Here is a 12,117-nt window from a genome sequence, read left to right as displayed (position 1 = left end):
ATGGGGAACGTATGAAGGGGCATTTTATTATGCATGGTATATTTGCAAAAAAATATAAAATTTTGGATTCCAATTCATATGCCAATGCAAAGAATTTTAAAGATACACATGAAGAAACCAGAATATTTTGGGGGTGGGATTTATGGACAATGGATTAGAAAAGATTCTTGGCAGACAGGAAAAACAGTGAAATTCCCACAGTGGAGGAATATCAAAATTTAGTCAGATAACCAAACTGACCTGTTTGATGAGACACAAAAAGCAACAAAAGCTTTTTGAAGACTGAAAACCTTGAATGGACTTCTTGCTGGAAGAAGAAAAGATGATATGATTTATGGATTTGGGGAATGAAACCGATTTGGATTAAAGGAGAGGCTAAAGAGATTTGAATAATATAGTATAATATAAGATGGAAGGAAGGTTCTAAATGCAATTCTAAGATTGTAACTATCTATTGAGGTAAAGTTCAGAAGTCATCATATTTCATAACTTTAGTTTTTTTATTTTTCTTCTTTTCTTGTACCTTTTTCTTTTTTCTTTCTTTAAATTTAACTTTTTACTTCATGGAAAATTCTTAAAAAATATAAATAAAAAAATGAATTCTGCCTGTGTAAAACCCCTTAGGCTTATAGCATCTCAGAACCACAAAGCAGGATTCCCATAAACTCACAGTAAGCAGTTTTTCTAGAAGGAAAAAGTGGTTAGGTTACATAATCTTCAGCCTTGGGCTTCATTACCTGGGACATTAAGGTGCAGCTTTCCTATTGCCTTTGATCTTCATTCGGAGTCTTAGTTTAATGGATAGATGGTTGTCATTTACTTAAAACCACAAACATGTTCATCTGTTCTTGAATGACTACAGACCAGTTGCTCTAACATCTGTAGTTATGGAAATCTTTGAAAAGCTTGTGCTGTCCCACCTGAAAACCATCATGGATCCGCTGTTAGATCCCATGCAGATCCCATCCCAAGCAAATAGATCGACAGATGATGCTGTTAACATGGCTCTGCATTACATCCTACAACACCTTGACTCTCCAAATACCTACGCAAGGGTCCTCTTTGTAGACTTCAGTTCAGCATTCAATACCATCATTCCAGACACTCTTCTAAGTAAATTAAACCAACTAGCGGTACCTGAACACACTTGTAAGTGGATCATAAGCTTCCTAACAGATAGGAAGCAGCAGGTAAAGCTAGGTGGAATCATATCCGATACCTGTACAATCAGCACAGCCCCCCCGCAAGGCTGTGTGCTATCTCCACTTCTCTTCTCCCTATATACCAATTGCTGCATCTCAAACGATCCATCTGTTAAAATACTGAAGTTTGCTGATGACACAACAGTGATTGGTCTCATTCGAGACAATGAGGAATCTGCATACAGACAGGAGGTTATACAACTTGCCTCGTGGCGTAACCGGACAATCTGGAACTGAACACACTCAAAACCCTAGAAATGGTGGTAGACTTTAGAAGAAACCCTCCTATACTACCACCTCTTACAATACTAGACAACACAGTATCAACAGTAGAGACCTTCAAATTTCTAGGTTCTACTATATCACATGACCTAAAATGGACACCTAACATCAAAAACATCATCAAAAAAGCACAACAAAGAATGTTCTTTCTGTGCCAACTCAGAAAGCTCAAACTGCCCAAGGAGCTGCTGATACAGTTCTACAGAGGAATTATTGAGTCTATCATCTGCACCTCTATAACTGTCTGGTTTGGTTCTGCAACCCAACAGGACAGACACAGACTTCAGAGGATAATTAGGACTGCAGAAAAAACAATTACTACCCACCTGTCTTCAATTGAGGACCTGTATACTGCATGAGTCAAAGAGGGCTGTGAAAATATTTACAGACCCCTCACATCCCAGACATAAACTGTTTCAACTCCTTCCTTCAAAATGACGCTATAGAGCACTGCACACCAGAACAACTAGACACAAGAACAGTTTTTTCCCCTGAAAGCCATCACTCTGCTAAACAAATAATTCCCTCAACACTGTTCAACTATTTACAAGGTGTACACTACTATTACTGTTAATCTTCTCACCACTCCTTATCACCCATCCCCTCCCACTTGACTGTTTCCTAGTATGATTTGATTGTTGATTGTACCCAATGATTATCATTAAGTGTTGTACGTTATGATTCTTGATTCTTAATGAATGTACACCAAGACAAATTCCTTGTGTGTCCAATCACACTTGGCCAATAAAGTATTCTATTCTATTCTATTCTGTTCTGTTCTGTTCTGTTCTATTCTATATTTCTGAAATGCCCATCATCATTCCTAGGTTCAGAGAGTTCCATCAGAGCCAGTTTCCTCTTCTAATTCAAGTGACAGGAAGTAAGTGGGAGAAAGGGGAGGGGAGGTCTTGTATTTTATTTTCTCGGGTGGAATTCTGGACCTTTCTTTCCAACTTAAAACAGCTTAAACCATGGTTTATCAGGCAGGGTCCCAAAGAATTAAGTGGATGCTCACCATTTTTTCATTCTACAGAGTTGGAGTGCTACCAAAGCTTGCTCTGGATCCCTGTGGAATGTAGATTAGAATTTAATGATCACAAGTGGGTTTATTGGTTAGTTAAGCCCAATCCCAATGAAGTAATTAATTATATTAATTACCATCCTCCTTTAACAATTTTATGTCAGAAGAGCTATCAAGTTGATGTCTTCTTTCTATCTAAGATACTTTCCTGGAACTACAACTGAATCTTACTCCAACACTGGTAAATGGATAGCCTCCCCTGCTGTATCTGAGAGCATCAGGCTGGCATAGGTATCATCTGAGGCAGCTGTCTCCATTCAGTAAGTAGGGATGGCCCGTAAAGTCATTCCTACTTATTGCACCCAAATGGATTAGCCTTAAGAAGACTCATCTGATCTAAGAGCTCTTAGGCTGTTTGCCAATGAGGTCACCTAGTCCATTTGAGACGGGCCAGAATAATTCACTTTCTTGCTTCCTTCTTTATGCAGCTCCAGCCTCCCTGAATTATAGGAGTCCTTTTGAGTATCAAATATGTTGAAAACAAAAGGATTTAAAAATCCTTTTTCTGCTGAAGAACACAAAATTTGGGTCAGTGATGGAAAAGAAAATGGAAAGGAAACCAGAAGTTAACGTGGTTTTGGAAAAAGGAGTGTACTTTTTCAACAATTTATTATTCCAATGTTTTTAATTCAACAAACTACACTAAATAAAACTTATAAGAAATTGCATTCCACTTGCATAAGCTGCTTTTATAAAAGTCTTATTTTTTTAACTCTTTGAAACCTGCAAGCTAAAAAGTACTGGAGACATGTTGTCCCTGAAATTACTAGGCCTTATCCCATAAAGGGTTTTATGAACCAGAACCATGAATTTCATCTGGAAACCTATAAGTAATCAGTGCAGGATATCTGCCTGTCTATCCATACACACATGCACACATACAGTAATTTGTATGAACAATTTACATAAATAAAAGATCAACATGATAATAGATAAAGTTAAGAAAAAGAAAAAAATTATAAAGGGAAAATGCAAAGAAATAAAGAAGATAATTAAAGAAGCAACTTCTAACTTCTACAGCAGATGCATAGTATTCTTCCTCTTTAAAATTATATTACATATTCAATCATTTTAAATCAACAAATACTGAAATCATTATTTCATTGTTTCCATTTTCAGCAACAACGACCATAAAGGCTTTCCAGTCTTTTATAATAGTACAGTACATATTGTTTAATCCCTTATCAAACAAATTATTTTTTTCCATTTCTGTGAGTTCTGCCATCTTCACTATCAAATCCTCCATTGTGGGTACTTCAAATGTTTTCCTCTCATTGTGCATATGTGTCTTGTTGCAGTTATTACGTGCAAAGCAACTACTGAAGGTCCTGAAGCATAGGTATATATGGGCAAGCTGTGGCAAGCCTCTAATTGCCCATGCTGCTGCAATCTGGAACCACTGAAGCTTTCAGAGCAGCTTCTTACAGAACACATTGCAATAGTATCTAAAACATGAGTAACCATCATAAGGCCACCTTGTCTAAATATTGGTATCACTGTGGCACTAGATGAACTTGTGCAAGGGGCTTCCTGGACATAGATATCACTTGTTGCTCAAACAGGAGATGAGAAACTAAGAAAGCCTTCTAACTGAACACCAGTCTTGAAATGGAAGCCTAGTCCTCAAGCTGAATGAGGATAAGTTGTGTTACTTCCATCCCAGCTCCACCAAAGGTGGGCAATGCAGCCTTGGAGCTCTGCTCCAGTTTGAAACCAGACTGAAAGGGATCCAGATAATTTATGTCCTTTAAAAGTCCTGGAAGCTGGGTATGTAGTGATTCTAAAGTGGTTTCTATAAGTTGATGCCTGTCAGATATGCTGGATTTCAGTTCCCGAACTGTGAGTAATTGTGCTATTTGGGAATTATGAATGTAATAATCTACAACATAAAAGACTGGGAAAGGAAAATTTAAATGAGGGAGATACACTCCACAGTGCTATACATTTCCACTCTACATGTTCAAGAGTGATGCCAAGATCAAGATTCAGTGAGACCTGAAAGACGAGTAACTGATTGCCAAGACCAAGATTAATGACGTAAAACTAAACCTTTGTAGTGTTTTTCCCATTATATTAGCAGTTGAATGGCTAAGATTTTACATAATCATATTTGAATTCCTTAAATAACCTAAGGGTTTAAGGTGAGAGATGATGTGAATGTAATTAATCAGTGACCATGATGATATGATTATCTAATTTCTTTGTTCTTAACTGGGCTGTTGAGAAAACATGCTCAAGCAGAGCCAGTCTGTTCTCTCTGTATGCAACTTTTGTAATACAGCAGTTGAGGGCGGTCACAATGAAATAGAGTTACAACTGAATTCCATTTCCTTAGCACACCATGAGGCTGAACTATGGCCATATGAAAACTAGCAACATACTCTTTAAAATCAAGCTATGTTTATGAATAACTTCCATGGGAAATTGGCACGTTCATGCAGAGACTGATATCAGAAATAGCAATTGCAAGTAGAGCTGGAAGTTCATGGTTAGACTAGCAAAGCAATGGTAAAAAGAGTGAGGATGGAACAATATGCTGCTTATGACAGGTGCATGGTGATAGATAGATGATAGATAGACAGATAGATAGATGGATGGATGGATAATCAGTTTTTACCAACTTAGTGTCCTTGTGATGCATTGTGAATGACAACCCCCAGGAATCCTCTTTGGAGGTGATGCGATGGCTGAAAATTCTGGGAATTGTCTCAATATATCTAAAGGAAGCCAGATGAATAAAGCTGAGAGCACCTTCCATTACATAATAGAATTTTCTATGTATGGGTCCTGACATGGACTAAATAACATTATAAATCACAAAAGGAAGATAACAGCAGCAAATTTGGAAATTTCCAAGAGTTTAAAAATAACAAATGCACAGCCCTAGTTAGGGCCAATTTCCCAAACTCTATATGATCACATAACATTGTCTGTTTGCATGAGATACTGTACCTCAAAATGGCCCACCTTAGTAAAAAAAATGTTTAGAATTAAAGAAACAGCAAAACACAAATGCCACCACAAAATAACAATAGGCAATAATAACCAACAGCATAGCTCAGTAACATATTAAAGAAGAGAAGAAGAGTGTTGAGCTAGTAGGACTATAGTAAACGTATTAAAGAAGGACCCCACCATTAAGGGACTTGGGGCTCAATCTTTTCTTATACCTGCTGTCACTGACTAAAAATGTCCCTTCAGGGAAATGGTAAATCGCTGCAGATTGTTGTACTCATTCTTAACCCTTGGAGATGGATCAGAACGATACCGTGATAAGTGGCATCAAATGCCACTGAGTGATCAAGCAAGATTAGGAGAGTCACATTAACCATCCTTGTCCTGACAGAGATCATCTATAAGCATGATCAGTGATGCCTTTGTGCTAAAAAAAGAAAAAAAAGCCTGAAGTCTGACTGAAACTGGCTGTAACTTTCTCCAAGGCTCATTGTATCTCTAAGCCTGTCATTTTCTAATATTATACTCTCAAAAGAAAGGCTAGACATAGGTCAGTAATTGTCTGGTACATCTGGGTTAAGTGTGTTTTTTTTTAAAAAAAGAAGGATATGCAAGATCATCTCTTTTAGAAATGAAAGGATGCATGGGATTCTACCGGTTTGGACTGGTTCTATAGAACCGGTTGTTACGATTCTGCGCAGTTCGAAGAACAGGCAAACTGTGCCGCTGGCTGGCCCAACCCCTCTTCTCCCACCCTCCCCTCCCTGCCCAGTCAGTCTTTATTGTGCACGTGCATCATTGCATGCATGCCCAACATCTCTGATTGCATTCTTCCCCTCCCAGTCATTTCTTAAGGTCTTTCTTTTTTTCCCCTACTGATAATCAGCTGTTCTTATAATCAGCTGTGCCGGGATTCCCCTCGCTTACTTACTGCTTCAGCCAGGAGGCTTCCCTGAGGCCCAGAAAATGCAGGGGAGACGCAGCTCCCCCTCCCACCCCCTTCCAATTTTTGCCTTCCTGGGCCCCAGGGAAGCCTTCTGGAAGCAAAAACGCACCCCCGGGAGGTTTCCCTGAGGCCCAGAAGGCCCAAAAATGGGGGGTAGTGCTGCAAAAAAAAAGCCATGACCATTTAGTCACATGGCCACACCCATCTAGCAGAACTGGTTGTTACAAAATTTGAATCCCACCCCTGCATATGCCAACTCAACACCATCACTTCTCTGATGTTTTCAGTATCCAGGACTTGCAAGGTTCTGAGCTCATGCTGCAAGAACCTCTTCGGGATTCACAGGAGCAAATGTAACTTTTCTAGTTGAAGTCACTGACATCACTTCTGGAACTGCCCAGATAGCATCCAATTCTGTGTGAATCTGTGCTCTTGAAGCCTAGAGAAATCCTCAGTATATATTATGTTCTTTCTGCCTTTCCCTGCCTGGTAAGGTACAGTTCACTTTAAAAGGTGCTGCTGAGCAGCAATCTGCATATAGTTTACAATAAGATAAGAGATATCAATGTTTTGCTAGTTTTATCAGCACAGCATAGGCCACAATATGGAATTGGTCAGAATCGCTTGTTTTATGCCATAGAACTCTAGGCTTGCTTCATTCCTTGTAGCTCCCTACAAAATCATCCTCCACCCCAAGCAAACAAACTACTAGGAGAAACCTTTCTGGAGCAATGGTCAATATCACCTCTTTACTCCAGTAAGTAGCTAAGGCCTTGATGAAAGTATCCACCGTCACCTGGGAGAATTCTCAAAATGCTATTTGGAAACATAATAATTAGATAACATTAGATCTCTGGATATGTTCCAGAGCAATTGGGGAATGATCTTATCATAAAAGGGGCTAACAACGCTAACAACCCTGAATCTTAGATCATATCACAATTGCTCTGAGACACAAATCAGTTCTGAATTATTTAATTTATCATGGTATTTTTCTTATAAAAATGAGCTAAGGAGGCTGAGAGAGTTCCTGCCTCATGAACCACAGTAACACGACCAATTTCAGAGACAGTGCATCTTGACCCAGGAGAATGGGAATTGCAATTTTCTGCCTTGTCTCAGTCAAAATAATATCTTGGTCCAGCCCAAATGACAAGTGTTTCTTCATTCTTATGATCTATTACTATCCTCCTAGACTTCTTGCCCTGATTGCTACAACTTGCTCTATCATCCCAAGATATTGTGGTTTGACTGAAAAATTACCTCATATATTCTTATCTTATTGGGACTGATTTGGTAATATCACTATGAGCATGTTGTTAATTGTCTAGAGAAAAACATGAAGTGTACAGAGGGTAAACCAGGAATATGTTAGACTACAAAACTAGCAGAGTTTTAGACTGCATCAGGAGATTGTTCGCAGAGTAAAATTCCATTTTATTCTGCATTGATCAGATTCTGCCTCAATTATTGTGCTCACGTCTGACCACTACACTTTAAGAAAACATTTGGAAAAAAATTAAATAGGGCAGGGGAGATTATCAGAGGACTATAAATGTATTTTTTGTAAAGAGTAGAAAGAGCTGGATCTATGCAGCCATGGGAGTGGAAATCTAAGCATGGTATAATATCGGTCTTCAAATAACTGAAAGTACACTTCACAAAAGACATGCAGAATATAGAATAATTAATTTAAATTATAGAAAGCATATCTGAAAATTGGGAAAACTTGGTAATAATAAGAACAATTTCACTTTTGAATCAGTTACCTAGATTGGTGATCAAGTCTAGACAGTTCAGGATACTTCTAGTTGGCTTGCTGAATAGAGCAAGGAAGTAGATTGGATGGTATAAATCAGGGGTGTCAAACCCGCGGCTGGCCCATGGGCTGGATGTGTCACGTGCTGGCCCCACCCCCACCCAGTTTAGTGAAGGGGGAAAAAGTCCCGATATGTCACATGACGCTGCCGTGACGACATGAGTTTGACATCCCTGTTCTAAATGGTATTTTATGGCTTTATGTCTAGGATTTTCTTCTCAATAGAAAGTTTGTCCTCACCCCCAACCGTTTGTGTGTGTGTGTGTGTGTGTGTGTGTGTGTGTGCGCTTGCCTTTAAGTCTTAACATCTGGCAACTACAGGAAATGCAATTTATTTGGCAATGTTTTCAGTAGTATTTTGTCCTTGCCTTCTTCTGTGCCTAATGTAGAATTAGGACAACCAATCTTGTTTTTCCTGGAAATACTCCATCCCCTTAATAACCTCTCAGCTCTGGAAATTTTGTAGTCAGCCTTTTTCAAATCTTTCTTCTTCACGTAGATCTGTAAACTCTAGAGAAGCACGATTCTAAATTAGGAATCATCTCTCTTTCAACATGGGTAAAGTAAATAATTCAATCCAAATTTTCTTTGCTCTTCATAACAGAGTTGCTTCATGGTTGAGGCAAAAATGAAAACAGACCAGATGATACAATCTGGCTTCTTTTTTTCTGCCTATCCAAAATGCAACAGTGATGCTAAACTTTTATAAAAAATATTCTTAATTTTTCTAGTGTCTATATTATCATCATCTCACCAACTTGTTTAATCAGGCCTTGGAACAGAACGATCACAGAAAGCAATGAACAGAAAATAACCCATGAGAAGCAAAAGAAAGAGAGAAAAAAAAATGCTTGAGACATGTAGGCTATTAATAAAGCTGTGTTCTGCCAACCCTTGCAGTTTGCTCAGTGCAGCAGCAAACAGGAAAAATTAGCTCATCAATTTGGGTCAAATCCCTTGGAACAAAGGCACTGATTTGCAATCCATCCTTTCTCTGAAGTGCTTCTTTGGGCTTTTACTAGCCAGAGTAAAAGTAGCCTAAGCCCTTCTAAAGTAGACTAGGCAGGAAAGGACATATTCCAAAGAATTGGACAAATAAACCCACATTTTCTTCAAACATTTGTATAAATGTTACTTTTTCTGCCATTTTTCTCTATATTCTTCATGCTGGACTGAACTGGAAGCCTACTGGGGCTGCCTTTTTCCTTTTTCAAGACTTAGCTGAGGACCTGCCTCTCTCACAAATCTTTTCAGCCCTTCAATCTCTCAATGGAGGTAGTGCAGTTGGTAATGAGCTGCCTGAACTGTCTAGACTTGATCACCAATCTAGGTAACTGATTCAAAAGTGATTCTTTTATTATACAAATCTCTGCTGCAACTACACTTATACCTTGTACAGTTCAGGTCAGTTCACTGCATTTCAAAATAAGATATTGTAAAGTACAAAATTTGCTGAAAATGTATCAGAGTCTGGTGCATCTCCTTTGTGGGAATACATACAGTAATAGCTAAAATACTCAATCTGTTTTTGTTTAGGAGAAAAATGATATAGACAGACTGGAATTGGTCAGTGCAAAAGTTACAAGGAAAATCAGGTAACTAAGTCTGTGAGGAGAGAGGAAAGTAAATGAGTATGTTTAGCCTCAATGAAATATCATTAGGGGAAGTGAGATGATACAAACTTTCAAAGACCAGAAATAATAAATGTATGGTAACTGCTTCAGAGAGGCGCGATTATTGCTAATTGAAAGATCAGAAGTCACTCTTTTTTTTTTACTTGCACTACTTTTCATGCCTTTTCTGTCTTATTTTTATTTTTGTTACTTCATATTATTTCACATCTATCTTTTATTTCTGTGTAAAACTGCAGTAAAATTATAACAGAAAAAAAAGGGCAAAAATGTATTATAGACGGAGGACATGACTCCTTGTAAGAATAGTGATCTTCAGGGATGTCAACAGAGTATGGTCCAAAGAATAAAGTCTCTCACATACAGGATGCTCATATAAATCAAGTGGAACTTCCCTCATCTCATTGTGGCTGCCTTTTTGACTGTATCCTGCAGATACTGATATTAGATTACAGGAAAGTAGATTCTCAGCTGTAGGAAAAATATCCTAATCATAAAAAGTATTAATTTCCAGGGGAAGTGATAGAGCTCCTAAGGCCAGGGTTCCCCCATCTTGGCATTTCAACCCCCAGACTTCCCCAGCCAACCATGTTGAAATCGACACATCTTAACATTGCCAAGGTTAAGAAAATTGTCTTTGGCTGTTTGGCAGTTCCCTAAAACTGAAGCCCGCAAATTGCCAAATTGACCTGTCCCTAGAACAGGAAAGCAACTGTTCTCTGTTACTCTTCTGGTTCCCATTGTAGATTTGACCTCTTGCTGCAGGTTGAAAGCAGCCATTTCCTCTTATGTCCCTTTCTGTTTTCTTGTCCATTCAGGCTGGACTGCTTTGTTTCTTACCATTAAACTGAGTGGTTCACTGATCACTCCATAGAAAGAGGAACACCCAGTTAACACAGGCAACAATGGTCCTCATATACTGACTTCTAAGATATCTCTTTTCTTACTAGTGTTATAATAGCACCAAGAACATTGGTTTCAGTGTAAGAGGTTCCTGGTTCAAAATGTAATGGAAACATTATTTTAAAATAGTAGTTCTGCTTACTTTTTTTCTATTTGGCTCAGAGTTATAAAATACAAAAAGTTCAAGATTTCAGAGTTTCATTGCGAAATCTGTTAGCCTCAAGAGATTGAAAAAAATATGGAAATGCTGGAACTCTGCACCTTAAAAAAGCCATTGGCTAGATAGGGAAAGCTGATTAGATATAAGAAAAATTTATATATATATATAATTTATAATGACGATGGGAAAATACCCGAATAAAGCTGAATACCATACATGTAAGTACACGCATGAAAACTTAAGAAAGAAGAATAAGTACCCGCCTGGTGAAGACAAATATGCAGTAAAAAAGCTGGAACACACTTCCTCACTAGTCCAACACATGAAAGCAACAGGTCATAGCATCGGCTTCAATGGCACCAAAACCCTAGCCACTATAGAAAACCCCAGCTACAGAATTATCAGAGAAGACATAAAGATTGAAAAAAGACCTGAAAGCATGAATAGAAGAGATGATTCCACCAGACTGTCAATTATTTGGAAGCCTGCACTCACAAACAAAAAAATATCCACACCACAAGCCAGGCAAACACCTGGGCACAAACAGATCCGCCCAATACCTCCAGCTCAAACACACCCCAACCAGGCACCCAGATGAAACCTAGCTTCCTAATAAATGATAGCCGTCCATTTACTTGGAGCCAAGCTGCACTAAAAGCCTCCAATACATGAACACAATGTTGCCAGCCAATCAAGACAAAAAAAGCCACAAAACAGACAGAAGATATTAGAAATACCAATCAAGCAGAACACAGCAAACTCCAAGACCAATAAACACAGACCAAGACTCCCAACCAATCGGGATGAAGAAAAAAAACCATTCTGGCACAGCCGATAGCTAGCACCAAATTTAAAACAGAAACGGCTGTAAAAGCCTGACTCACAGACGAACACTATACAGAAGCCTGATGATGGCAGATGAGATTCTGCCGAAACGTTGCTACAACTTTAAAAGCACAACTATAATGACGTGGGAAAATACCCAAACAAAGCTGAATATCACACACACACACACACACACACATGAGCCATGGTGCTGCAGTGGTTAGAATGCAGTACTGCAGGCTACTTCTGCTGACTGCCAGCTTCCAGCAGTTCGGCAGTTCGATTCCCACCAGTTCAAGGCTGACTCAGCCTT

Source organism: Notechis scutatus, chromosome 1 (genome assembly GCF_049901735.1).
Source record: "Notechis scutatus isolate UNSWTSFEM ecotype Mainland chromosome 1, rNotScu1.2, whole genome shotgun sequence".
Lineage (NCBI taxonomy): Eukaryota > Metazoa > Chordata > Lepidosauria > Squamata > Elapidae > Notechis > Notechis scutatus.
The sequence above is the reverse complement of the archived record's forward strand: the minus strand, read 5'-3'. Positions refer to the sequence as shown.